The following is a 25,308-nucleotide window of genomic DNA, read 5'->3' as shown; positions in this document are numbered from 1 at the left end:
GATGGTTAAATCTGAAAGACAGCTAGCGATAACCTTTTATTCTCCCTGAAGGCTTTTCTGGTGTTTTCTAAATCTTCTCTATCTTTTCAAGTCTGGGTCCCAAATTTTGCCCGTGGGCTTCCATGGCACCCTGTGGAGTGTGGTTTGTCTGAGGTTCCCTAGGACAGGTCCTGTGATATGTGTCAGAAAGGAGTCACCATGTCTGACTTGGTGAAGAGCAGCCCTCCCCCCAGTGAATAGCTGCATCTTGGAGAGGCTGGTTACAGGGAGGAAGGTCAGGTAGTTCTATAGGAGAGGAGTGCACTCCATATGAGGTAGAAATAGAGTGATCAGGAATTGAAGGGTCTGGAAGTCAGTTGGCTCTTTGATCAAGAGTGTTTAGGAGAGATTCCTGGTAGGGAGGGCTAGAGTGAGGTGCAAGGTGGGAGTTGGGACAGGATAAGCTGATGTGGGCCCCACTTATCCATCAGATAAACTTTCTGTTAGTCACTGGTTATAGAGAGATGAATATGGCAGATTCTCATCTTCGAGGGATTTACAGTTAGGTTTGGGATTAAATCTGAAATAAAGAATTTGAGATTTATCTGGCTTCTAATGGGGAATATTCTAGAAGATATAGAATGAAGGTTCGATGTACCTCAGGGTCAGTGGGTGGAGAAAAGGAGTTCTATGAGACAAACAGTGCAGTGTCCACGAAAACAGGAATTGGCAGCTGAGTGAACATGGGAGTACAGCAGAGGGAGAGATGATGCATGTCTGGGAGTTTCCATGTAAGTGAGTAAGAGGGTAGCTTGGCCTTGACAAGAATGAGGAGCCTGAGATGGAGGATGAGAGTACAGGTGCGGTGTGCACGCATGCGGGAGTGCATGTATGTGTCTGGGGAATGTGTAGGCAGAGGAGGATGCTTTCATTCCTCTCGATAGATGACTGAACTTGCAACGGGGGCATGCCCTGCTGTTTGCACCAGTCTTTGCTCAGATGGAAACTGGTCAGGGTTCCTGACTCCAAGGCCCAGGAATTGGAGGGAACCAACACAGGAATGAAGGCGAACAGCAGAGATGTGTGTGATCAAGACTTTTTCATTAGTTTAAAAAAAGTGACCCAAGTTTAATGTTAGTCCCTAATGGGGTCAGAATGCGAAAGCATAGGATGGGAGAGGTAGGGATAACTTTAGAAAGGGCTCCCCCCGGCCCTGAGATGTTAAAAAAACATACCCATTTGTGCCTGGGTGGTTTGAGAATCCATCCTCCATGGACGTCCCGTGGAAGGTCCTAATGATTGTATGTCTGACTATCCTCGTGTCCAGCATATTCTTTCTCTAGCCCTCATACCTGTGGGCAGAGCCTTGTCCTAGAGACTGGAGAGTGCAGAGTTCAGTGGGAAAGAATGACCCAGATCCCTCTAGAAACTCCAATCATGATTGGGAGATGCCTTACATATCTAAGACACAAGTACAAACTGTCTTTACATGAGTCATCTCACACTGATCACTTTGACTGTACTGGCTTTTCAGTGGGGCACCCATTGGCACGGCAGTAACAAGTTGTTTTCCTGAGCAGATGCAAACTGCCCAGTCACCTTGGTCAAGTGCACCTGGTATAACCAGAAGAGGAAGAAGTTGCTTTACTAAAAAAACACCTTAGAATAAATGTCCCAGGCTTTGACTTATCCCAGTACGACACATCACAAACCTATGAATGCTCTGTTGATGTTTGGAAACAATCAAATATAATTAAGAAACAGTGGTGAGGAATATGAGGGGAGAGATTTAAGTTGAAAACAGGGCTCAGCTACTCCAATATAAGGCTTTCCAGTTTTCATGGGCTGCAAAAGAGGTTCTCAAAGTCTTAAAAGAGAGTTTCCATAAATATTTTTGGAGCAATGGATACTCTTTTGGAATAAGTGCTTTGCCTCTCAGGGTGACTAGTTTGGAGAAGATAATGGCCACCTAGATGTAAAAGTTCTGATTTATTTGTGACAAAGCTATTCTTCTCATCTTGTCATCACACATCTTGGACTTGACCTTAGCAAGCCTACTGATATCTTTAGTGAAGGCTAAGTTCTTTTGTATCAAAGGCTGAGATACCATTAAATCATGAGAAATTGTGGAGGAGGCAATAAATTTCAATGGAAGCTCCTGAAGGAAGAAATCTGAGAGCCAGTGTTAGAAAGGAGGGGAGATGAAACTTAGGGTTACCAAACTAAAGATTGCTTATTGTGAGCCTTGGAGGTAGAAGGGGAGAGGAGAGGTAAAACCAGCACAAGTCAGCTTAGTGAAATTGATTTGGGGAACCCCTGTAAATGAACAGTGACATGAGTGTAAATGGGGAGAGTTGTTTGGAGTCTGGATGGTTTTAACAAGAGGCTGTGATAATGTGGAGTCCTAAATGAGAGGAGGGGTTACCTGTTTGACTCTCTGCCTTTATTTACTTTAGGCAGTTAGAGCTGGTTCTAAAGTACTAATGGGGCCTGAATCAGATCTGGGTCCTCGCCAATCCCCAGTCTTCCTGATTTACCCCTTTACTCCCTGGAGGCGCCGGGGAGGCAAGCCCAGATGCATGAATTGCCAATTCACTCATGGGCAAATAGGATCTTTATGTTCCTGTTAGTTCATGTGTGAGCAAGAGTTGGGGGAAAAGGAGCTGCCTAGTGGAGTATGAAGGACACGAGGGTTCCTGTTCTCTGCTGAGATTCCAGGAAGCTGAGGAGGCTGTTGTGTCCTGAGATGTCCTAAATGGCCACAATCTCTGGTTCCCTATGATTTCTCTTGGGTAGAATTCCATTCTCTCCCTGTCTTCCTGTTCTGAGTTGGCAACAAGGAAGGGGCCAGCTGGTTACACGGAGGGACTAGTTTCCTTAAAAATTCAAGAGATTCCTGGAAGGGAAGGGGCTTAGGTGGATATCCTTCCATTTGGATCTCTTAGGGAGGAGAGAAACAACTATACCCTACTTTGTGTATAGCGGAGCTGGGGTGGAAGAATAATTCTTTATTCTGGTTTTATCTTTTGTTGTAAGCATGCAACTTTGCTCTCTGGTTATATGCTATGGTTATGTATTTATAAATTCATCTACCTCGAGGCTGGGAGCCTCCCTGTTCTCCATCCTCTTTAATACTTCCTTTTATTGTTATTTATTATTTATTATTATTATTATTATTTTAGGCAAGGCAATCCTTGGTTGACCTCACAGATTGCAAGGACCTTGTCAGCTTACAATCCCTCATTTTTTGTTTTTTACACCTTCAGCACCTGCTATTCCTAGGTGGTCTCCCATCCAAGTACTAATCAGGCTCAACCCTGCTTAGCATCTGAGATCAGACGGGATAGGGCTCGTTTGAGGTGGCATGGCCTAATACTTCCTTTTTAATGCATGAAAAATAACATATGGGAGAAATCCAGCTCATTCCCCAAAATATCAGGGTCCTCGAGTCTCATAATCATCTCTCCCTATGATTTCCTTTTCCTGCAGATTTGCTACTTTCTTTGGTATCTTGTTCTCTGTAGTTTCCCAGTGACTTTGAATCTCCCTGAACATAAGACTGAGTCCTCTTCTCTGAATCCCCTCAAGCACCACCAACATGAAGTTGTTGGTGAAACAGGGTTTGGCTGAGAGTTTGGGTCGACGTCACAGGAAGACAAACAACTTTATACAGACTATTAATCACCCACAATGTATATTCATTGCCTACGGCTGACACTGAATTTGTCACTATCTGACCTTCTCTTCAGGTCTCTCATCTTCCCGCAACGCTTCTCTTCCTGGACTGCCACAGTCCCCTGGCTATTATCTCTCTCTCTTCAGGCTTCCCCCTTATTATTTTCACTTTTTTCCCCCCTCACTCACCCATTCCAAAAATAAGTATTTGTTGAGTGATCACCATGTGCTGGGCACCATGTTGCAGGTGGATTAGTTTAGTTCTTGGTTCTTATTGCATAGAAAATCTCATGTTTTCAACAAAAGGCCTTTCAGAGGTTCTGAGGAGATATTTTAAAGCAACAAAACAAACAAAAAACTGTCTGGTCTTAGATGAAAGTTATCACTCTTCCATAAGACAGGAGGTCTACAGTTAATTATTTTTGTCAGAGTTTTCTTATTCTCTGGAGTCTATAATCAGGATAAAGCTACTAGGGCATGTGTATGCATGTGCATGCATGTGTAAGGGCAGGGGAGAACATGGAGGATGGGGGAACGAAAGGGTGGGGTGATTGCCTGGCCAGTGATGGACAATATATGTTCACAGCAAGGTTCTGACGCTGAGCCTCAGGTTCTGGCCCTCTCTTTCTCCCAGGCTCCCTGTGAGCCTCCCCCGCTGATCAACTGCCTCGCAGGGACCAGTACTGATGGCTAGCTGACCCTATGTGGGAAGGGAGGGGGTCTTTTGACAGTTGGGAGGTAGTAGGCTGTGTCATCACCAAGCTCCTGCGTGGAGAGTGAGAGTTCCCAGCAGGGAGTGCAGCAGAATCGGGGAGATTCTGGCTCGTCCTATTGGGGCAGATTGGGAGCAGCCATTCAGGGAGGCAGGAGACAGAGTGGGATGGCCTGTGAGCTTCGGCTGTGAGCTCACCACAGGAAGCCGGGACTTTTTATGAAGCAGCACAGGGCAGGTTCTAGGGTCACAGTAGCTGGATTTGAATCTCGGTTCTGCCCCCTTTTTGCTGATTGATCTTGAAGAGATCCTGGGCTCTTGTGTCTGAGAGATGGTTGTTGCAGGGTTCTTATTTTCTAGTCATGATTGCAGTGCAATAAAATAATTGGAGATTAATCTATCCTGTGATGTAAGAGAGAAGGTCAGAAGGGGGAGATTAAGAGTCTGATATGGTCCTAAGACAGCAGGGGTGGAGAAGCGAGGGTGCACTAGGCAAACACTGCAGTGTCAGTAAGGACGGGACTTGGCATCTGATGGGACATGGGGAGACAGTGAACAGGAGAGGTACTGCTAGCCCAATGGTTTCAGTGCAAAAACATATGAGGGAGGTGGGGTGTTTGTGTGTGTTTCGTGTCTGAGGACATATGCACATGTTATATGTTTGTGTGTGTTATATATCTGAGTATATGTGTGGTATGGTGTCTCTCTGTGTGGTATCTGTTTTGCCTGTGAGTTTATGTGCAAGTTGTATATTTAATTTAATTTAATCTTAACTTTCCAGGGCCAGTTTTAGGGGCAGAAGTGCCTCAAGGAGCAAGACTGGTGTAATGGGAGCCTGAAGGAGGGATGTAACTAGCCCCATGGATCAGTGGAGCATGCAGAGAGGGTCAGGGACTGAATCAGGAGATGTTGTCTCCCAGACTCTCCTGAGTGACATTTCGGGCTTAGGGCTTGGAGCCATGGGGGTCATCTGTTGAGGGGAGGTAGACACAGGCGACTTGGAGAAAGCTTCTCCTAAGAGGTCCGTGACTCCACCACCACCCTCTTCCCTCCCAAGCCTGCCTTCACTGTGACCTTGTGCGAGTGTCGTGAAAGGCAGTGGCAGTGCCAAAGTAAATACTAAGCTGGTGCCAGCACAAAACCCTGGGAAACACTTGCAAAGAGCAAAGTAAACGACCTCAGGCAGCAAGTGGTAGATTAGTGGATTTGGACACAGGTGAAGCGTAGAGGGAGAAAGGGAACTGAAGGCAGATTTTTTTTTGCCAAAGTGATCTGAACCATGTCTGGGTTACTGAGGATGGTCTCTCTGAATTTCCAGGATGAGGCCCTGGGGTAGAACATTCAGGTTTCTGGGTGAAAATTTTGAAATTGACAGTAATGCTTATAGCAAGAAATGTTTGACTGAATTGGGAGAGAGGCAGGGGCAGGGTTTGGCATGGGTGAATGGGCAGAGACACGCAGAGATGGAGGCACATGCAAGGAAAGCTAGAAAGAGACCAATAGGGAGAGGGAGAGAGTTGAAGAGATAGAAAATTAAGAGAGATCTAGAGTGAGAGAGAGAGAGAGACAGAGATAGAGACAGAGACAGAGAAAGACAGAAGAACAGAGAATAAATAAAAAAACATTACTGAGAAACTCCCACCCCTTTATGTTTGGGTTCATGTAGAGAAGCCTGTGGTTTGTTCTGGTGGCTGCAGCTTGGAAAGGCTCCCCAGATTCTCTGGGCATTCAATTAGAATGGGGTATTGATAGATAACCTACCAAAGGTAGTGGGCTTTAACTGGTTGGAGCAGAAAAGTTGGGGTTGAGATGGGTCAGTCATTCTTCTGAAAGGTGTGGCCCTGTTTCTGTCTCCCCAGTAGGGAGTGGTCTGAGGTTTCAGGGAGATACCTCCCTACCCTGATGACAGGGAAGTCTGGACCCGGGTGAGTGTGGAAGGCCCCGAAGTCATTTTCCTGGCTGGGGTCAGGGCTTGAAATAGAGTCCCAGGGAGTTTCCTCTTCTCTTAGGCTTTGGTAAGGGATGGCTGAGCAATGAGCAATGAACACCTGCACCTGTGAAATGGCTCATGTCTGTGCGTAACTGCCACCTGTGTGATCTGGAGCTGAGCCTATGCAGATGGCACATTTAGCAGGCCTCCTCCAGATTCAGGAAAGACACACACACTATGGAAGAACCTAAACAACGCTACTGCCACTCTACCTGAAAACCTGAGGGTGGCCGGATCCTCTGAGGCTTTCTGTCCAGCCCAGCTCCTGCCTCCCTCCCTGCAAGCCACAGCTGGAGCCCTAGGAGCAAACTCAATGAAAACACCCATCCTTCTCTTACAGTTTCAACTTACTCTCCTTTCCCTTTCATTGTTCCGCGGACAGTTTCTCAACCACTTTCTTGCCTGTGTAACTAGTCCCTACTATAAATTCCCTCTGTTTTAAATAATCAAATATTTTTTTTTCCAAGTTAGGCCCTGACTAGGAAAGAGTAATGATTCAAACAGACAAGGCCCTTGTAGTCATGGAGCTTGTATCTTTGCGGAGGGGAGAGGACACAGAATATAAACAAGTACACACAATATGCCAGGAGGTGATAACTAGAGTGGAGATAGGTGATAGAGAATTCCGTGCTGGGGGTGGGATGGGTGGTCAGGTAAGACCTTTTTGATAAGTGACATCTGAACTGCCGAAAGTAAGAGAGAGGGGGAGTCAGATATCTGAGAGAAGAGCTTGCCAGATGGAGGCCCTGAGGCTGGAGCATCCGGGCACTTTGCGGTACCACAAGAAAAACATGCAGCAGCAGTGGAGTTCAGCAAGCAGGTAGTGGTGGGAAATGCGTTCAGAGAAGTCGTGGGGTGGGGGTGGGGAGAGATCATTTAGGGCCTTGCAGGCCATTGTGAGGGCTTCTCTTTTACTCTGAGTGACAAAGAAAGCCGCAGGAATGTTTGGAGTGGATAAGTGGTATGACCTGACTTACGTTTTGAAAGGATCATTTTGACTGCTGTGTGGAGAATAGATGGTGGCAGCAGAGAGACTGGTTTATCAGCTAAACTTGCTGCATGTTACAGAAAACCGAAGACATGTTTATTTTTTTCATATTAAAAAAATCCAGAGGTACACAGTTTAGAGATGGTAAGGTGGCTCTACAAGGTCATCAAGGATTTACACTTCCCTATTTTTGCTGTACTCTCCTGAGTGCCTGGCTTCCACTCTCACGGGTACTTTATGTTCTACAATGAATGCTGAAGCTACAGCCACTGAGCACTCTGAAGGCAGCAGCAGGAGCAAGGAAAAGAAAGGGCTGGCTCGTTTTCTTTTTACAAGGCTTCCCAGTAGCCTCATGTAGCACTTCTGATTATATTACATTGGCCAGAACTGAGCTGTATAGCCACACCTAGCTCTGCAAGAGAAACACAGTTTGTTTTTGTTTTTGTTTTTGTTTTTTACATATTTCCCAGGTTTTTGTCACCAAAGAAGGGGGAGAATAGGTATTGAGTGGCCATTAGCCTCCTCTACCACATAGTTAGGAAGCTGTTGCCGTAATCAGGGGGAGAGATGATGTTAGCTTGTATCAGGTGGTAGTGGAGAAGATGGTTGTAGGTGGTCAGGTTCTATAGTATTTTGAAGGTAAATGTGACATAATTTGTTATAAAATTATTTCTTGAGAGAGAGAGCAAGGGGGAGAGAGAGATGGGTGATGCCAAGGGTGATATCAAGTTTTTGGCCTGAGCAGCTACAAGAATTGGGGTTGCTATGAACTAAATTGGGAAAGACTTTTGAAAGAACCCAGTTGGTGAGGGTGGTGTTGGAAATCATGAGTGCTGCCTTGGCCATTTTAAGTTTGAGAGGCCCATTAGACATCCTGGTGGAGCTTTTAAGCAGGTAGTTCAATATATAAGGCTAGAGTTCAGGGACTATTTCTGGGTCGGATGACATTTAAGAGATTGGATGAGATCACCTTAAATATGAGTGCAGAAAGAGAAGAGCATGAGGTCAGGAAGATGGGAAGAATCAACAAAGGAGATAGAGCAACAGTGTCTGGTGAGGGAGCAGGAGGAGAGAGAGTGGGGTTGTCTTGAAAGCCTTGAGGAGACAGTTTCAAAGAGACATTGCTGAAGTCTCAAGTAAGACAAAGTGAAGATTAATCAATCAAAAGTGATTGATGATTTTGACTTGAGCCTTTCCAGGGTACTCATGGAGAACTAGAGTGAGCTCAAAGAAGAATGGGAGACAATATCATGAACTTAACATTCTGAAATTTCTTTCTACTATGAAACAAGTAGAACCTACATAAAACACACATTTTTTTTATTGCATTATTGAGTTTGTAAGAAGTCAAGAAATCCTCCAAGGGGCAAAAATCCTCAAACTACCCTGAGCTAAGACCAGAGCGATGAGCAGTCAGCTGCTCCTTGTTGGCAAGGAGATTCAGGAGAATCTGAAGGTTTAAAGGTCTTGAACTTAACCATGTCTACCCAAATATTCTCTTTCTAAGATCTCACTTCTTCTCTAGTACCCTAACTTTAACATAAGAAACCTGAGAGTTTGAAGTTTTGATTGGTGTCACAACTTTGAGACCTTTTAAATCATACTCTCACTGTTGTCCTCAGCCACATTTCCCCTATGACTGCAGGAAATGAGAGAACCCTTCAAAGCTGACACGAAGGCCTCTGGTTCTCCGTGTGCATTCCTGACTGTACAATCATAGTCCTGCCCCCCTTTTCTCTCTCTCATTCTCTCCTAAGTGCACATTCTAGCACTGTAAGAAGCAGCCATGTGACTCTATGATATTTATAAAACACCATCGTTGTCATGGTAACTAAGTGCCAAATCCACTCAATCTCCTGACCCCTTCTTTGCTCTCCACCTGTACTTCTTCCCATGTTACCATTAGTGGTAATTTGAGTAATACGATGCAGTGAGCTAAATACACAGGTTACAAGTGTCCCAGCTCTCCGCAGAAAGGGAAGCTATCTTGCCTTCTGTCGAGAAAACCACCAGCCCTGAGTGACCTGGCTAGGCCAGATACATAAAACCTCAAGTGAGTAATAAATAGACAAAACTCTAGTTGGTTTCAGTGGGTGAAATAATCATGTAATAAATGACACAAGTATAATGGGCTTTTCAACTAGAAGAGAGTAGTCTTTTACCTTGCCTTATGTATATGGTACATTCCACATGATCTAAAAATCTAAAAAAAAAAAGGTAGATGAATATTGGAGAACATGAAAATACATTGGGGGTAGAAAAGACCTTACACTAGAGAAAAAAACAAGAGGAACGAAGAAAGAAAACAAATATTCATACTACATATAAGTTTAAAAGTTGTTTATGTCAAAAGATACTACAAATGTCAAAAGAAGACAGATCAGAAAATATTTTTATTATGTATATGATATTCAGAGGGTTACTATCTTTCCTATAGAGAGAATTTCTATAAAATGACAAGAAGGGAGAATAACAGTGACCGTAAAAATGGCCAAGATTGGGATGAGGAAATCTGCTGGAGGGAAATACAGATTGTCAATAAAAATGTAGAAATCTCCTTTACTTTATTAGGGAAATGAAAATTAAAGCACCAGTGAGAAACTATTTTTTTTTTAAATCATATTGGCAAAAATTAAAAAATTGTGGAGAAACAGGAATTCATATCCTTTCAGTGGGAACATTGCTTCTTACAGTTTTGGGGAAAATAATTTGACAGTATCTGTTAAAATTAAAAATTATAAATCATTTGCCCTAGTATTCTGAATTATGAAAATCTATGCCACAGAAACGAAAGCATCTATACATAGAATGTATAAACAAGGATATTTATCAAGACTTGCAGTAGCAAAAATACATACATACATTCAATGAAAAAGGAAAACAAAACTAAAACCACACCCACAAAATACCTGTGTGTCTATCGATAGGGGAATACTAATATAGATTATAGAACAATCTAAATATGGAATAGTATGCACTTATTCAAAGAATGAATTGGAACTATACAGTGGATCTGGAAGGACATTTATTCCAAATTATTAGTAAAGAAAACAAGTTATAGATAGCACCCAGAGTAAGACTCCATGTTTGAAACAAAGCAGAATAGCATATATATTTCTTATACGATTCTGGAGAATGATCTGGAAGAATACATACAGAACTACTCACATATATTACCTTAAGGGCTAGGATTAGAGAACGTGGGAGAATAAGGGCTTATGACTTTTTTCTATCCCCGTAGTGATGGCTTATTACAATACAGTGAGCTTGACAAGGACAGGAATTTTGGTCTTGTTCATTGCTGCCTGTTTAGTACCTAAAAATATGACAGGCATATAAGATCCATTCAATAAAATCGAGTGAATAATTAACAAAAAGAAAACATATGAAATCAGATTTTAGAGAAATTGGATTAGAAATAAGAGCAACCCAAAAGAGATGTGGAGAGGGCAACTGTAGAAACAAAGGCTTTCTTTCCAGAAGAACTTGGAGAAACTTTTAAATCAGGAATCAGAAAGTATAGGGAGAGAGAACTATCCACAGAGGTGGTAATCGGGGCAATTAAGCAAATAACTCTCCCTGGAACAGCTAGGTCATCTCTCTCTCTTTTTTTGTTTACAGAGTAACTGGTTCAAGGGTTTGCTCTCAGGCCAATGTGACAGGATCAGCTGGTACAGGAGGTCAGAGAGAGGCAGAACACAATCTGATATAACTCTAGGTCTCCAAAATGGTCACAGGGAAAAATAAAGGACTGTGTTATAGAGAAACCAGATACACTAAAGCCAGTTTCTTAGAGCAAAATCATCCCCAGGTTGTCTGCTAGCTCTCCATCCAAAGCAGCTATGTCAACGGCATCCTCAACCCTCTTATCCTGAGACTGTGTTGGTTAGCTCCAGGGAGAGACAGTCTCCCTACACAAATGCTGAAGGATCCAATGCCTGTTGTCTATAAATTCAATTTAGTGCTTCATTTGAAGCAAAGCATTAGCAAACATTTGAGGAAAATTAACATCACAAAAAAGAAAGGCCAAGAGGAATTAATGAGATAATTAGCCGAGGATGAAACAGAGGAAAATGAGCAACGGCAAAAAAACTTCAAACATTATAATTACTATATTCAGAAAACGTTGAGAGGATATTGTATTCGGAAATCGAGGGCCCTTCACAGATAAAAATGTTCTTACAAATTAAAGAATTATTTATCAAAAGACAGTTCCAACTAATTGGAAGACATGGCTGTAAAATGTCTTGAAATGATTTGGAAATCAAAGTATGCTCCCATACCATTGACCAAAAAGACAAGGAAAGGGAAATTATGATTATAAAACTAAGAGATGTGAAGGGTAGGTTCAGGAGATTATATAAGTAAGAGAAAGTTAGAAGAAGAGATCAGAATATGAAGAAGGAAGAGGATAAAGAGAAGAAAACTTTTAGATGTGAAGATAAACTTAATATTTCTGATCAAAACTGCCTACTGAGGGTAAGAAGGAAGAGCCAGATAAAATTTCTGGATTCTAAATTTTAGGACTAAACATAATTTACAAGTTTCCAGCAAAAACTTACATGCAAAAAAAAAGCCGACTGGAATGGTATAAAACTTATTGTCTACAAGATTAAATGTCAGCAGCTATTTGGTTTTGAGCGTAAAAAATTGAGAAACTGAATTTCAATAGTTAAAAAATAACAGAATTAGGTACAAATAATATGGCCACTCATACACCATTTCTGGAAAAATTACTCTCAACAGAAGAAAAATTCAAGAATGAAGAAAATAGTTGGAAAGCAAGGAACCCACTATAACTTATAAATTTAATATTTAATTTAATAATGAATCTATTATATTTAAGTTAATAATAAAATAATAAAATAAATTCAATAATTAATTAATTTAACTTTTAATTGTTAAAATTGATTTTCATAATAAAAGAGTATATCATATAATAATTGATCATAATATAGAGGTAATATTTCACTATCATTTGGGAGTAGTAACTGGGAAAAACAGAAAAAGAAATGATACATATATTAATTTTAGAGAGATGATAGTGATTAATTGTTGATAGTGACAGAAAAATTGTTGATATTTACAGAAAAATGCCTGTTTAAATATATTTGTTAAAAAATTAAATGTAATAACAACTAATAGAATGGCTGTAGATTTTGGCTAAAAGGCCATATTTTCCAGCCACTCTTGCAGCTAGGTATATACTAAATGTGTACTAAATAGGTGTAGTCACATCTCCATGACTATGTTCTTGCCGATTATGTGTAAGTGTGGGAAGTCTCCTCCGATGGAGCTGACTCAGGTAAGACATGCCTTTTTTGCTCTTCCTCTTTTCTCTTCTTGCTGCATGAATCTTGGGCATAATGGTGGAAGGCCTGGCAGCCATCTTATGATTTTGAGAATGGAAATTGCTCTCTATGAATGGTGGAACAAAAAAGAGAGTGGGAGCTTGAGTTCCTGAGACAGTGGAGCCTCCATTTATCCTGTGAACTGCCTTCCTCCAGATTTCTTTTATGTATAAGAATATATGTTAGTATTTCTGCTTTTTTCAGTGGAATCAAATACTAAGTGATATATAGATTCTTGAAACTACTAGAAGAAAAATAGAAATAGCAACCCAAAATTCAGTTGATCTTGGAAAGGTCAGTAAGAAAACAAAACAAAACCAAAAACCAAGGAAACAATGCTACACACAAAAAAATAGATGACAGAATCAAAAAGCAAAATCTAGTTGTGTGCTTTTTATGAGAGATGAACGGTCAGAGCAAGGTTGAACAATAAACAATTGGATAAATATATGCAAGGTAAATGCTAACCAAAAGAAACAAGGTTAGCCAAGTAAGTATTAAACAAAGTAGAATCAAGGCCAAGATCTTTAAGTGGAACAAAGAATGCCTTTTATATAAATATATAAAAAGGTATGACTTGCCAAGAGGCAGAACAGTCATGAACTTTTATATAGCAAAACTACTTTGCACTGAGACAAATAAAACAAAATCTGTCAATAATGTAAACAAAAAAACAACAATCATAGTAGGGGACATTTAAAATTCCTATCTCAGAAAACTCCTTTAAAATATAGAAGATTTGAGTACTAGGATAAAGAAGGTTAACTTTTGCTTTGCACACAATGAACAAAGAATGATCATTATTTTCAATTCCCATGGGGCATTAAATATGGGACACGGATCAATACTAGGCACTAAAGAAAAATCTCAACAAATCCCTAGGAATGAAAATGTCACATTTTCCAAAATAGTGCACTATAAAGAGAATTATAAACAAGATTGTAATAAAAATTGTTTAACTACTTGGGAATATTTTTAAAAACCAGTTTTCTAAACATCTCTTTGTCAAAAGAAAAACCGAGCATTCAATCATTGGCTATTTGGGAACTGACAATATGAACAATTCACATCTTAACATGTGGGTTGCAATCAATGTGGTCCTCAGAGAATTCTTTGTTTTTGTGATTTTTCTTGCAAAATAATATATGTCAAAAATAAAGGAACAAAACATTGAAATTTAGAGACTAGAATAAAAAAAGAAAACCAAATAAACTAAAAGAAAGTAAAAGAGAATTAGTAGATATGAAAAGCAAAAATCATTTATATAGAAAACCGCCAACAGGACAAGACTTGCGGTCCTCAGGAGCCCCTCTGCGGTGGGAGGCATCTGTGTGCGCCTGCCGCGCTGCGCATCTCGGGCTCAGGCCTGGGAGGCGGAGCCCAGATGCTTGCTGGTTGCTTGGTCCACACTGCAGTTTCCAGAACATGTGGCTAACATCCCTGCTCCTCTGAAGCACCTGTCATCTTGCTACCCAGTCTCATTGCTTCATCCACTCCCCTCGCAGTGACTTCCCTTCCTTCATTTAAGACTTTGGCTCCTCAATCACAGTCTTGCTTTCTATTCCACGGTCCACCAAATTCTTAGATTATTTGTATTTTCTGGAGCCTCCCAGTTCTTTGACCTCTCATTTCTAATAAGTTTCATCTCAACTGCTTTGGCTACACATGGACCTAATGCATTATCTAAATTAGTGAAGTTCTATTTGTGAAATTCTTAGTTCAAATAGCCCCCAGTCCCTGACCACAACTTCCTCTTCCTGGTCTCTGACACAGATATTTCCTTTTAACCTCTTCTTTCACCTTTAGTGCCTTGGCTGCTTTGATATATTCCACTCCTGTATTTACAAAATTCTCTCTCTCTCTCAATCTCTCTCTCTCTCTCTCTCTCTCTCTCTCTCTTCTTTTTGCAATAGATGTCATGATCCATCACACCAATTCATGAAATGTAGACATTCTGGTATATTTGTGAAAAGTGACTCACCGATTTTCCTCACCTGATCATCATTCTCTTGGATGTGACCTCAACAAAATTACTAGCCGACTATTACAAATTAAAATTATAAGTCCTAAGGAGTCATCGAGAGCCCTGAGGAGTCATCAGACTTTGGAAAGTATGGCGATAATCTGGGAAAGTTTCATGGAAGAAGAGGCCCAAGAAATGGTTGGTGTGGAACTTTGTCGGTAGAGAAAGGAAAGGCAGAGTCGGCGAGAATGTGTTGGGAGCCCTGAGAAATGAAAGAATGAAGCAAATCTGTGAAGGCCAAAATTTTATGGAGGTCTTATTAGAAGATAGAAGATATAAGTTCTGGGGATAAAGTATGAATGATGCAACTTCTGATCTCTTTTGTGATTCCAGGAACTCCAGGTGGCAACTGAGCCCGGAAATCCTGCAAAGCCCAGGTGGCAACCTTGCCACACAACCTGGATCTTTCCTGTCTTTTGCCCTTCTCCAGGCAGCATTCCACCTGCAATTCTGAAAAAGTAATTAACAAAGAAAGGGATGTGCTCCAAAACAGATATAGGCCCAATTAGCGAGAAAGGGGCTCAGGGAAGTATGTCATGCTCATGTAGGAAGAGACCAAAATTGTTACTCCAGTCTTTGGATTCTCAGGGGATGCTGGACGGGGGGCTTGTTTACACAAGACAGAGGAGGAAGCCCTTTCTGCAATTCCAGTTAGTCAATTGGTCAATCAATCCTCTCCCTGCCAGGCTTAAGGAGATGAGGAGGCAGCGAGGAAATATGGAGACACTAGAAGTCAGGACGCCCACTCAGATTAATATTCAAGGCATTTCATAGCCCTATTCACACTTCTTCTCAGTCTCATTTTCCACCCTTCCATCCACTGCACATTCAAGATACATCCAACTGTCTCTAAACATTCCAATGATGTTTGATCTCCTTCTCGTTACTTATTCTACCCACTCTGGCTGGAATGCTCTTTCTTCATTTCTCTCTTGTCAAAATATTACCGAGTCTCCACTGCGGGTTCTCCAAGCTTCACAGGCTCAGAGTTAATTATTCCCTCTTGGCACTCCCGTACCTCTCTGGTGTGGCTCTGAGCTCTGAAATTAGACGTGTGCGTGCGTGTGTGTGTGTGTGTGTGTGTGTGTGTGTGTGTGGCTGCGGGGGGGGGGTAGGTACTATGCTCCTTGAGGGCAGATATTTTTGTGTACAATGCTGCAGATGACAGGTGCTCAATAAATATTTCTTTAAATAAAAACAATTTTTGATCACCTATGTTCTGAGGGGTTCTAGAAATATGCAGGAAGTAGAATGGGCTGGAGCTTTGGGAGAGGAATCTCAGGAGGTTGCTGGAGATTTGGCGAACAAAAGAACCCTGCTATGGGTACTCGGAAGAGAAATTGAGGGAAAATTTTCACCTCCAGACATCTTGTATATGTGAAATTATCAAATGATGAATAATATGATTCTTGTTCTTTGAATTACCTATATACTTTTAGTCCAGTAATTGCAGATAAAAGTATTGTGTGTGCATGTATGTATGCATCTATGTGTATATTTCAGAGAGGTATAGAGAGAGACAGAGACAGAGATAGAGACAGAGGCAGAGAATTGAGAGAATTGAATATTAGGGAGGATAAAGGAAAGTCCATGAATTAAAGCAGCAGAATTTCCTCAAGCCAGCACTGGCTATGAGTGAGTGTGGTAAGCAGAATAAGGCCTCCCTCCTCCAAAGACGTCCATATCTTAATCCTCGGAATTTATGAATATGTTCTGTTACGCGACAAGGAGGAATCAAGGCTGCAGGTGGATTTACTTGCTAATCAACTGACACTGAGATGGGGGAAATGTGATTATCTGGGTGGGCCCAATGTAATCATAAATATACTCATAAGTGAAAGAAGGAAGTGAAGGGTCAGAGTCAGATAAGCAGCTGTGAAATAGAGGTTGGAGTGATGTGACTGCCGGCTTTGAAGAAGGAAGGAGGCCAGGAGCCAAGGCATGTAGGCAGTTCCTAGAAGCCTGAAATGGTAAGGAAATGGATTCGCCTTTAGACCTTCCAGAAGGAATGTGGCCCTGTGGATGGATGCCTTGATTTTAGCCCCATTTCAGACATATCTCCAGAACTGTAAAATTTGTGTTGTTTTAAGCCACTACATTTGCAGTTATTCGTTACAGCAGTAATAGGGAATATACACCAAGGCAGATTTTCTTTTTAGTGCAAAACCCTAAACAGTTCTAGTTTTGAAGGATGATTCATTATAGCCCCATCATGCACATGAGGTCAGTGATGAAGATGGTGGGAAAGGGTAGCATATTAAGTGGGCTCGAGGGCGGCATCATGGAAATGATCAGGGAGGCTGATTACAGCTAATGCACAAGAACAGAGTAGCACTTTCCCTGGGTGCTTGTCTTCACATGGCTTCAAGTCCCTTGTCTTCACATGGCTTCAAGTTCATGGGAAAAGGTACTCTTCCCCTTTGAAGCTCAAATTGCTCTTTTATAAGTAAAGAGGTTGGATCAGATTTCTCTCAGGCTCAGGTAGCTCAGACGCTAGCCTTGACCTTCACTTGGTCAGTTTCCCCCTCTCCCCTACCCCCCCCCCCCACATTCTCTTGCTTTAGACACACTGATACACAGAGGTCCCAAGACAGGCTACTTTCTTTGTGTGCCCTGCACAATGTCCCTCAAGCTCACTGCTCCTCACTTGACTGGCGAAAACCCCCTGTATGGAATATTTTCCACAAACTGTATGTTTTTGCCATATTCTCTGGTTCCCAAAACATGATACTTTTGGTGAAGAGGCTGCTCCCTGCTGGACTGGAAGTGGGGGACTTTTCTGGCTTTTTTTTTTTTTTTTTTTTTTTTTTTTGCTGTAAATTACTGGCCATAGCCTATTTGGAACAGCAGGGGGCATTATTGGACAGCTAAATTATCATGTGTGAAATGAGTGGCTGTGCGAATTTGATATTTGATAATTCAGTTAGACGTTTAAAACTAATTGTAGTTAATCTAGTTTGTGAAATACTTTGAAAAATAGTCCAGAATAGAATAATATAAGCATCCATGTTACATACCCACAGTCCAACTAGATCAAATTTTAACAATATGTGTATTTAATCTTAAAAAAAATTCAACAGTATCAACTGTGAATCTTCTCCCTTTCCACTCAGAACTAGCCACTGTCATTAATTGAGTGTTTATCCTTTCCTTGAATACTTTTAACTTTTTAAATACATAATCATGTGTCCATCAGTATTATAAAGTATCTCTTTACAGATTTTAAATTTTATGTAAATGGTCTCACACTTTTGTTTCCTTCCAAAATTTTCCTTTTTTCCTACTCCACATTATATTTTTGATATTTCTCTATGGTGACATTGTCTAGAATTCATTATTTCAACCACTGACCAGGATTCCATGTATGACTATAGCTAATCTATTTCTATTTCCCTATTGGTGGAGATTTGGTTTTCCATTTCTTTCTCTTATTAAAAATATCGTCAGGGTATTTTTGTACATGTCTCCTTGTGTATATGGGTTAGAGTTGTAGGGTTGTGTGAAATTAGTGTCTTCAACTTTAATGCACACTGCCAAGTTGTTCTCCAAATTGGTGGAGCCAAATGCTCTGCAGTGGTGATGCCCACAACTGCCATTGCATCAACACTCAATATTACTAGACTTAAAAAAACTTTGATAACATGATGGATACAAAACTGGTTTGTCATTGTTTTAATTTCTCTCTCTCTAATTATCAGTGAGGTTGGGCTTTTAATCATATGTCTATGGGCTATTTCCATTTTTTTCTGTGGATATCTTCTCAAAAATTAAACTAAACTTTTTATTATTGCGTGAACACTTAACATGATATCTACCCTCTTAAACTTTTAAGAGTATGATGCATATTCTTAGCTAAGGCATAATATTGTACAGCAGATCTTTAGAATTTGTTGTCTTATACCTGCTCATTTTATTTATACTTTTTAGGTCTCTGTTCAAAGGTCATTCTCCTAGATTTTCACTGACACTTGTTACTTCTTTTATTTTTGATAATAACCATTCTAGCAGACATGAGGTGAGAGATCACTGTGGTTTTAATTTACATTTTCCTGATGATTAGTCACTGAGTAGATCCCTGGGTGGGCAGGACTGACCCCAACCTGTGACTGAGAGAGACTGGAACTGAGCCCAGGCTGTTTCAGCTTCCACAGCCAGGATAGAGATCTTCAGAACTAGCTCTGGAGGCTCTGATTGGCTTATCTATCCCAGATCCCTGGGTGGGCTAGACTGCCCCTGACCACAGCTGGAGGGGCTAGAGCTTAGTACAGGACCCTTTCTGGGTCCCCTGAGGTGCAAACGTGAGTGTCTTGCACTGGGACGCTGTGTTGGCAAAATTACTGGAGGCTGTGGCTGGGAGGGGTTGTAATGGGTATGGGGCCCTTTCAGGATCTCCAGGAGCACAGACAGGAGTGTCTCCTGTTGTGATCCTGAGTTGGCAGATCTGTTGACAAACTGGCTGTGAGGGAGCTAGAGCCAAGCATAGAGTCCTTTCAGAATCTTCAGGGGTGCAGATAAGGGTATCTCCTGCAGGGTCCCTGTGCCAGCAAGACTGTGGACTTTGACTGGGTCAGGCTGGGAGCCCCGTTACAGGGCCCTTTCAGAACGTACAGTCTGACTCAGTGTGGTGGGCTTACCTCCAGGGGCTCATAGACCATGGCTAGGAGGGGCTGGAGCAGGTTAAGAGATAGACAAGATGATGTGAGAGAGATAGTGATTAAATTTTTAGTTTTATTCTTGATAACGTTGATATTGGAGTATGTGACATACACAAACACACACAGAGCCAAGTGTGCTTCCTAATTTTGATCTCCAGGATTAGACAGATTTATACCCAGTCATAGGCAGTGCCAAACTGTCATGGGCCGCCGTGTTGGAAAATACCTCCACAAAATCAGGGACACGGGGGAAGAGTTTATTGTGTATTTTCTGTAAGCAACTTACTTTTAAGAGAGAGGCGAGAAGAAAGAGGTAGTTTAAACACGTCCAGTTACATTTTTCAAATTCACAAATCAGATTAAATTACTCTCCCCACCCCCTAGGAGAGTGAGTGAAAGAGGTGTGAAAGGCCAGCAGTGTTGAGCAAGCAGAACATCATCCCTGGAGTAGGAAACAGCAAACACAGGAAAGACGTATTCCTCCTTGGGCTAGGTGTTTTTCATATACATTCTTTCCTTCTTTATCAGTATTAGAACTTTTTAAATCTAGCTGAGCTCATAGCCACTTAGAAGAAAAGTTAAATTTCTTAACATCATATCCTTTGCAGATATGATCAATGTGAAGTAAATGGAAGAGGTATCGTGCAACTTCTAAAAAATGTTCTTAAAAGATGGAGCATGCTGTTCTCATTTCTTTCCTTACTGCTGCTTGTCATGTGGACATTAAAACTGAGGCTAGAACAGTCATCTTGGGCCACAAAATGAAAAATGCATGGTGAAGATGTTAGAGAAACAGGATCAAAGAGTCCTGGGTCCCTTATGATGATGGATTGGTCATGCTAACTCTAGACTTTCTGGGGGGGTGGGGGGGGGAGAGAGAGAGCGAGAACGAGAGAGAGAGAGAGAGAGAGAGAGAGAGAGAGAGAGAGAGAGAGAGAGAGAGAACATGTCTAGTATGTTTAAGCCACTGTTTTTTTGTTTACTTATTCATTTGTTTATTTCCTGCTGAAGTCAATCCCAACTAATTTATATTTTAGTCCTTGGAAATGGGAAGATGCATCAGACAGAAACTAAAAATGTGACATTGGCTTGGTGATTGACCAGTGGGCAGCAAGGACCTAGATTTTGCAAGGAGAAAGCCTGATGACTACTGTTATTCCGTGAACACATATGAAAAAAAATCCCCCAAAACCTGCCAGAGTTGAGACGCTAACCGCCTGCCCACTGAGGATGTAGTATTAGTGAAAATGATGGGTAAAATACAGTTTTCATGTGGGTTGGCTGCTTTCTGCCACTTTCATCAAAGTCCTGGGAGAGAGATAAATTCAGGCTAGAGCTCACCATTCTGCATGCAGAGACAGAAGGAGGAGGTGCAACTCTTTGGGAAATGCTCTCTGCCTGAGGCCTTTAATTTAAATTGATTGAAGTCCGGAATTAGGAGTCTTGAATTTTGGAAAAGATAATCACTATGGTATTCCAAAATGAAGCAGTTATATGCAGCGGCTGTGAAAAGGCAGCCTAAGCAGGAGATAAAATTGTGGCTCCAAGCATTATTTGACACCTCTATTAAGTTTTCCGCCAGACAATGGGAGCTCAGTGCAACAATAAAGATCAGATTAAGGATGCTGTCTTTACGCTAAAACTATATCTTTTTTCTTTCTGAAGACTTCTAGGTCTCTGCCATTTCTATGATAGAGAGAGCCACAGGTAGAGGAGAAAGGTCATTTAGTATAGACCAGAGGCTTCAGATTTAAAAACTTGCGGACATGTTTGGTTGTGGGATATTGGTGTGTGGGCTACTTGAAACCGACTGGATGCAAACAGATCTAATCTGTACTAAGTTTTTGAAGAAATTATATTGATAAAGAAACTGTGAATATGGCTGTAAAATCTCATGGTTGTTCCATATGTACAACCCTCAAAGAGTGAGAAGCTGTGCAGCTCCCAAGAAGATAATATAGTCATGTGTCACATGACGGTGTTTTGGTCAATGATGGACCCAACATGCAATGGTGGTCCCATAGGATTATAATGGAGCCGAAAAGTCCATTTGCCTAGTGGTGTAGCTAGCGTAACACATGCATTGCTCACATGTCTGTGGTGATGCTGGTATAAACAGACCTACTGTGCTGCCAGTCGTATACAAATATAGTACATACGATTATGTACAGTACGTAGTACTTGATAATGGTAATAAATGACTATGTCACTGGTTTATGTATTTACTACGCTATGCTTTTCATTGTTATTTTAGAGTGTACTCTTCCTATCTATAGAAAGTTTGCTGTAAAACAGCATGCTGTGTTGCGCTGGCAGCGGCCTCACGCATCTTGTGTTTACTGTGTCTCTTGATTGCATCATTTTCACTGGTGCTTGACTTAATCTCGTGTTGTTTTGTACAGTAACATGCTGTACAGGCTTGTAGCTTAGGAGTAATAGGCTGTACCAAAGAGCCTAGCGTGCAGTAGGCAAGGCCGTCCAGGTTCGTGTAAGTGTACTCTACGATATTCACACCTGAGGACACATTTCTCAGGATATGTCCCCTTCGTGAAGGAGTGCATCAATGTACTTCCTGACATGTACTTCCATTTGGCTGTGGAAGATCATGAGCAAGGAAGAAGTGAGCAGGGCAGTGGACAAGGGAGTTATTTGGTAAGAGCAGAACCAGGAGAAGTCGGGTGGTCAAGATAAGTACTTGCTGTTTCTACCAAAGAACAATGAATTAGTTCATTGTTATGGAATAGTGACTGCTGTGTATTTCTCCCCACTTCTCTTTACCAAATCATAGATTTAATTGCAGTTAACCTGATTTTTGCTCCTCTATTGTGTCCTGGGCGTGTTTGAGGCAGATGATGCCTTATAGCTTATAGGTCACTACATCAGAGAGCCATATCTAGTCTTGGTCCAGATCCTGGACTTTGATCTAGAGGCTGCGCCTGGTTGGAACTTGGCTGTCATCTTATTTTGAGGAGGGTGTGCATGTGTCCTTTAGGGAGAGAAAGGGTATACATAGATAGTTCAGAGGCCAAAGGGACAGATGGTGGTAGAAATTGCAAGTTTGTCCCTAATAGCCATTCTTCTCTTCATCCTCAGTCACAGAACCTTCGAATGTTAGCTGGACACTTGGCTGCTGGACCTAAAGACCAATTTCCTGTTTCCATTGCTGCTATTATGACAACAAGACTAGTTCCGGTAAAGAGTTCATACATGGATGTGGTAGGTGCATCTGCTGAGCAATGTCCGTCCGTAGAGGAGAGATGGAGAGTGCCCTTCTTTTCCCCTCTTCTCCTCCCTACTGGCCGGAATGAGGACATGTGAGCTAGAAGTGGGAGAGAGATCTTCAACCAGGAGCTAATGTAGGAGCCACGTGATGAGGATGGTAGGGTAACAAGATAGAAGGCAACTGGGTTACTGGTAGTTGTGGAGCCCTGTACAGTCATCCTTAGCTTAGAGAAAGATGTATTGTTGGATCTAGTTCTGACTAATACACATTTTCCCCCAAATATAAATAATCGAAAAAAACCTCCATTGCAGCAACTACCATCTACCATCACCACCAACATCTGAATGAACCAGTTTGAAGAGGAGGCAATATAGGAGGTGAGAGTAAGGATTTGAGTACTGTACAGTATTTGATTTGACTATCAAGAGACACAAACGAACAAAGCTGTGCTTTCTTTTCTCTCAGAGGCCATTTTATTTGAGTAAAACCACTTGTTGTATTGTTTGGGATCTGGGAAAGGGGTTGCTTTGCAACTTGACTGGCAATTACCTAGCAGGCCTGTGACCCCAAGATTGGCTTGATGTGTCCCCATCGATGTACATTTTCTCCAGTGTATGAAATTTGTCATAAGCAAGCTTTTATTTTCTTCAACATTAGGCATAAATTGCATTTATAAACAGACGAAATAGCTCGATTCAGTGTTATAGGCTGCACATAAATAATTTAAATGCCATATGATGTCACATAAAGGGAAAGTATTTTAAACAAGTTTTAGTTATTAGCCCAGTTAGGAATACTATTTAACAATGGATGTCATAGATGTTCATTTTAATTATAGATGTGTCTCTATATATTAAAAATACTCTCTATATTATTCAAATGGAATTATTACAGCACACTGAAAAGTCCAATGTCAGAAAATAATATTTGAAGCATTTAAATGTCATAAACATTTTAAATATATATGGAAATAAAACCCCACAATATTCTTTGTTTCAAATTAAATCTTACTCTGGAATGTGATATATAAAGAAGCTGAAAGTCGAGCCCCTCAATGTAAACCCTGGTAGATAAGGAACCAGAGCTCTGCTCCCACACCCCAGTCCTGGCCTGTGTTCCCCTAGGAGTATCAGGGAGTTGTCAAGGGTATATGGGGTACAGTTAGGCAAAAATCTCTCTGGGTTTATGCCCTCAGTTAACATAGGAAGTGACTGCAGCCCAGAAGGAAGTTATGCGTTTTGGATTATACCATTGCTTTTTTCTTCGTTCATTAGGCAGTAAGAATTCTTGCTGTGATTGGTCCATCTCAGGAGCTCTGTAGCGTTTTGGCAGAAAGTGCCTTTTGTATTATTTTCAATTTGTTTGGTGGATTTATTAGAGAGAGCTCGCAGATGGAGGAGGAATGGAAAAAGGGAGAGGAGAGGTAATGACGGTGGGGGAAAGTGCCAGCATTATTCTTTATTGAGATGAGCCAATAAGAAAATTCCTTTCTTCCTCTTTCCTTCCTTACTTCCACCAAACTATACTTTAAAAAAAACTAAACAAACAAAACCCAGAAAACTATGACTCTCATACAGTATAGTATGAGAATGTATAAAATATTTGCTTACCTCATCAATAAAGAAACCAGCAAGATGGGAGGGACTAGTATATGCGTTAAATTAAAGAAAAAATGGTGGAATAAGTTTATGAAATTAGATGCAAAACTGGTTGCTTTCCTATAGGACTCAAACTTTGGGGTTATCTTTTCTATGGGACAGAAATTTACTCACAATTTACTCATATTCTCCAAATTAACATCTAACTTTACAGAGTTTGGGCCCTACTCAATAATAAATAGTAAGTCAGGCAACACTATGCTCCCTAGAGAATCAAGGGATCTCCTTGGTTGGGCTTCTTAGACAATGTACTATATGACTTTGAGAGGGTGCACAATACTTTTCTTTTGTACTATTTTCAAGTTTTAGATAAATTTTTAAATTCTTCATTTCTAGTTTACAAACATCTTTAATTTCTTCTACTTCTTTTTAACCTGTGGTCCTTTATAAAACTACCATGAGCTCTGTTCTGCGCTCTGGAGGTACGTGATGAAAAAGACATCAACAAAGTCTAACATTTCCTGTTCCGGCCACCTCTCATCATGAGGATGACGCCTCTTCCTCCTCACCCAACCTAGTGTGTTAGAGGGGAGGATGTTCTACCATCTCTCTGATCCTTGAGCACTCCCCACTCTGAAGTTAGTCTGCTCCGTTCATCTGATGAGCATGCTCTGACAGCTCTTGCAAGCCGAGTGTCTGCTGTTATTTGCTAGACGGACCTGTGGCAAAGGGAGTTGGCATGTTATCTGCTATTTGGGAGACAGACCCACAACCAGTGAGTGAAGTTCATAAGCTTCATGTAAATTTATCTAGGTATTTGCCATTTTTACCCCTCTACATTTGCAAAGCATTTCAAAATACACATATCCAATCTTGTGTTCATCATTCACTCTTCCTCTGCTGTTCCCACCTCCTTAGAGTTAGTCCTTGTCTTTTTAAAAACAAATAACAGCTGTTATTCCATTTTGTTTGAATATATTTACATGACAAAGAACTAGTATCTTCTATGACAAACAGAAAAATGCTGAAAAGGGTTCATTAATTTCTCATTTTCAGCCAGTAATTTTGTTAATTACACTGTGCTTTATTACTTTCTGAACAAACAACTAAAGGG

General features: G+C 41.1%; 1 long non-coding RNA gene across 2 annotated transcripts; it reads left to right on the top strand.

The window, feature by feature from the left end:
• Positions 1-7,079: 7,079 nt before the first annotated feature.
• LOC107521086 lies at positions 7,080-23,376 on the top strand. 2 transcript variants are annotated; one of them, XR_001599502.2, is made up of 3 exons: positions 7,080-7,176; positions 22,467-22,589; positions 22,908-23,376. It is a non-coding gene; the product is annotated as an uncharacterized LOC107521086 (long non-coding RNA). The 2 variants fall into 2 exon arrangements; XR_001599501.2 differs by lacking the exon at positions 7,080-7,176 and adding an exon at positions 14,613-15,176.
• The last annotated feature ends 1,932 nt before the right edge of the window (positions 23,377-25,308 follow it).

Source organism: Rousettus aegyptiacus, unplaced genomic scaffold (assembly GCF_014176215.1).
Source record: "Rousettus aegyptiacus isolate mRouAeg1 unplaced genomic scaffold, mRouAeg1.p scaffold_m13_p_2, whole genome shotgun sequence".
Lineage (NCBI taxonomy): Eukaryota > Metazoa > Chordata > Mammalia > Chiroptera > Pteropodidae > Rousettus > Rousettus aegyptiacus.
The sequence above is the reverse complement of the archived record's forward strand: the minus strand, read 5'-3'. Positions and strand labels throughout refer to the sequence as shown.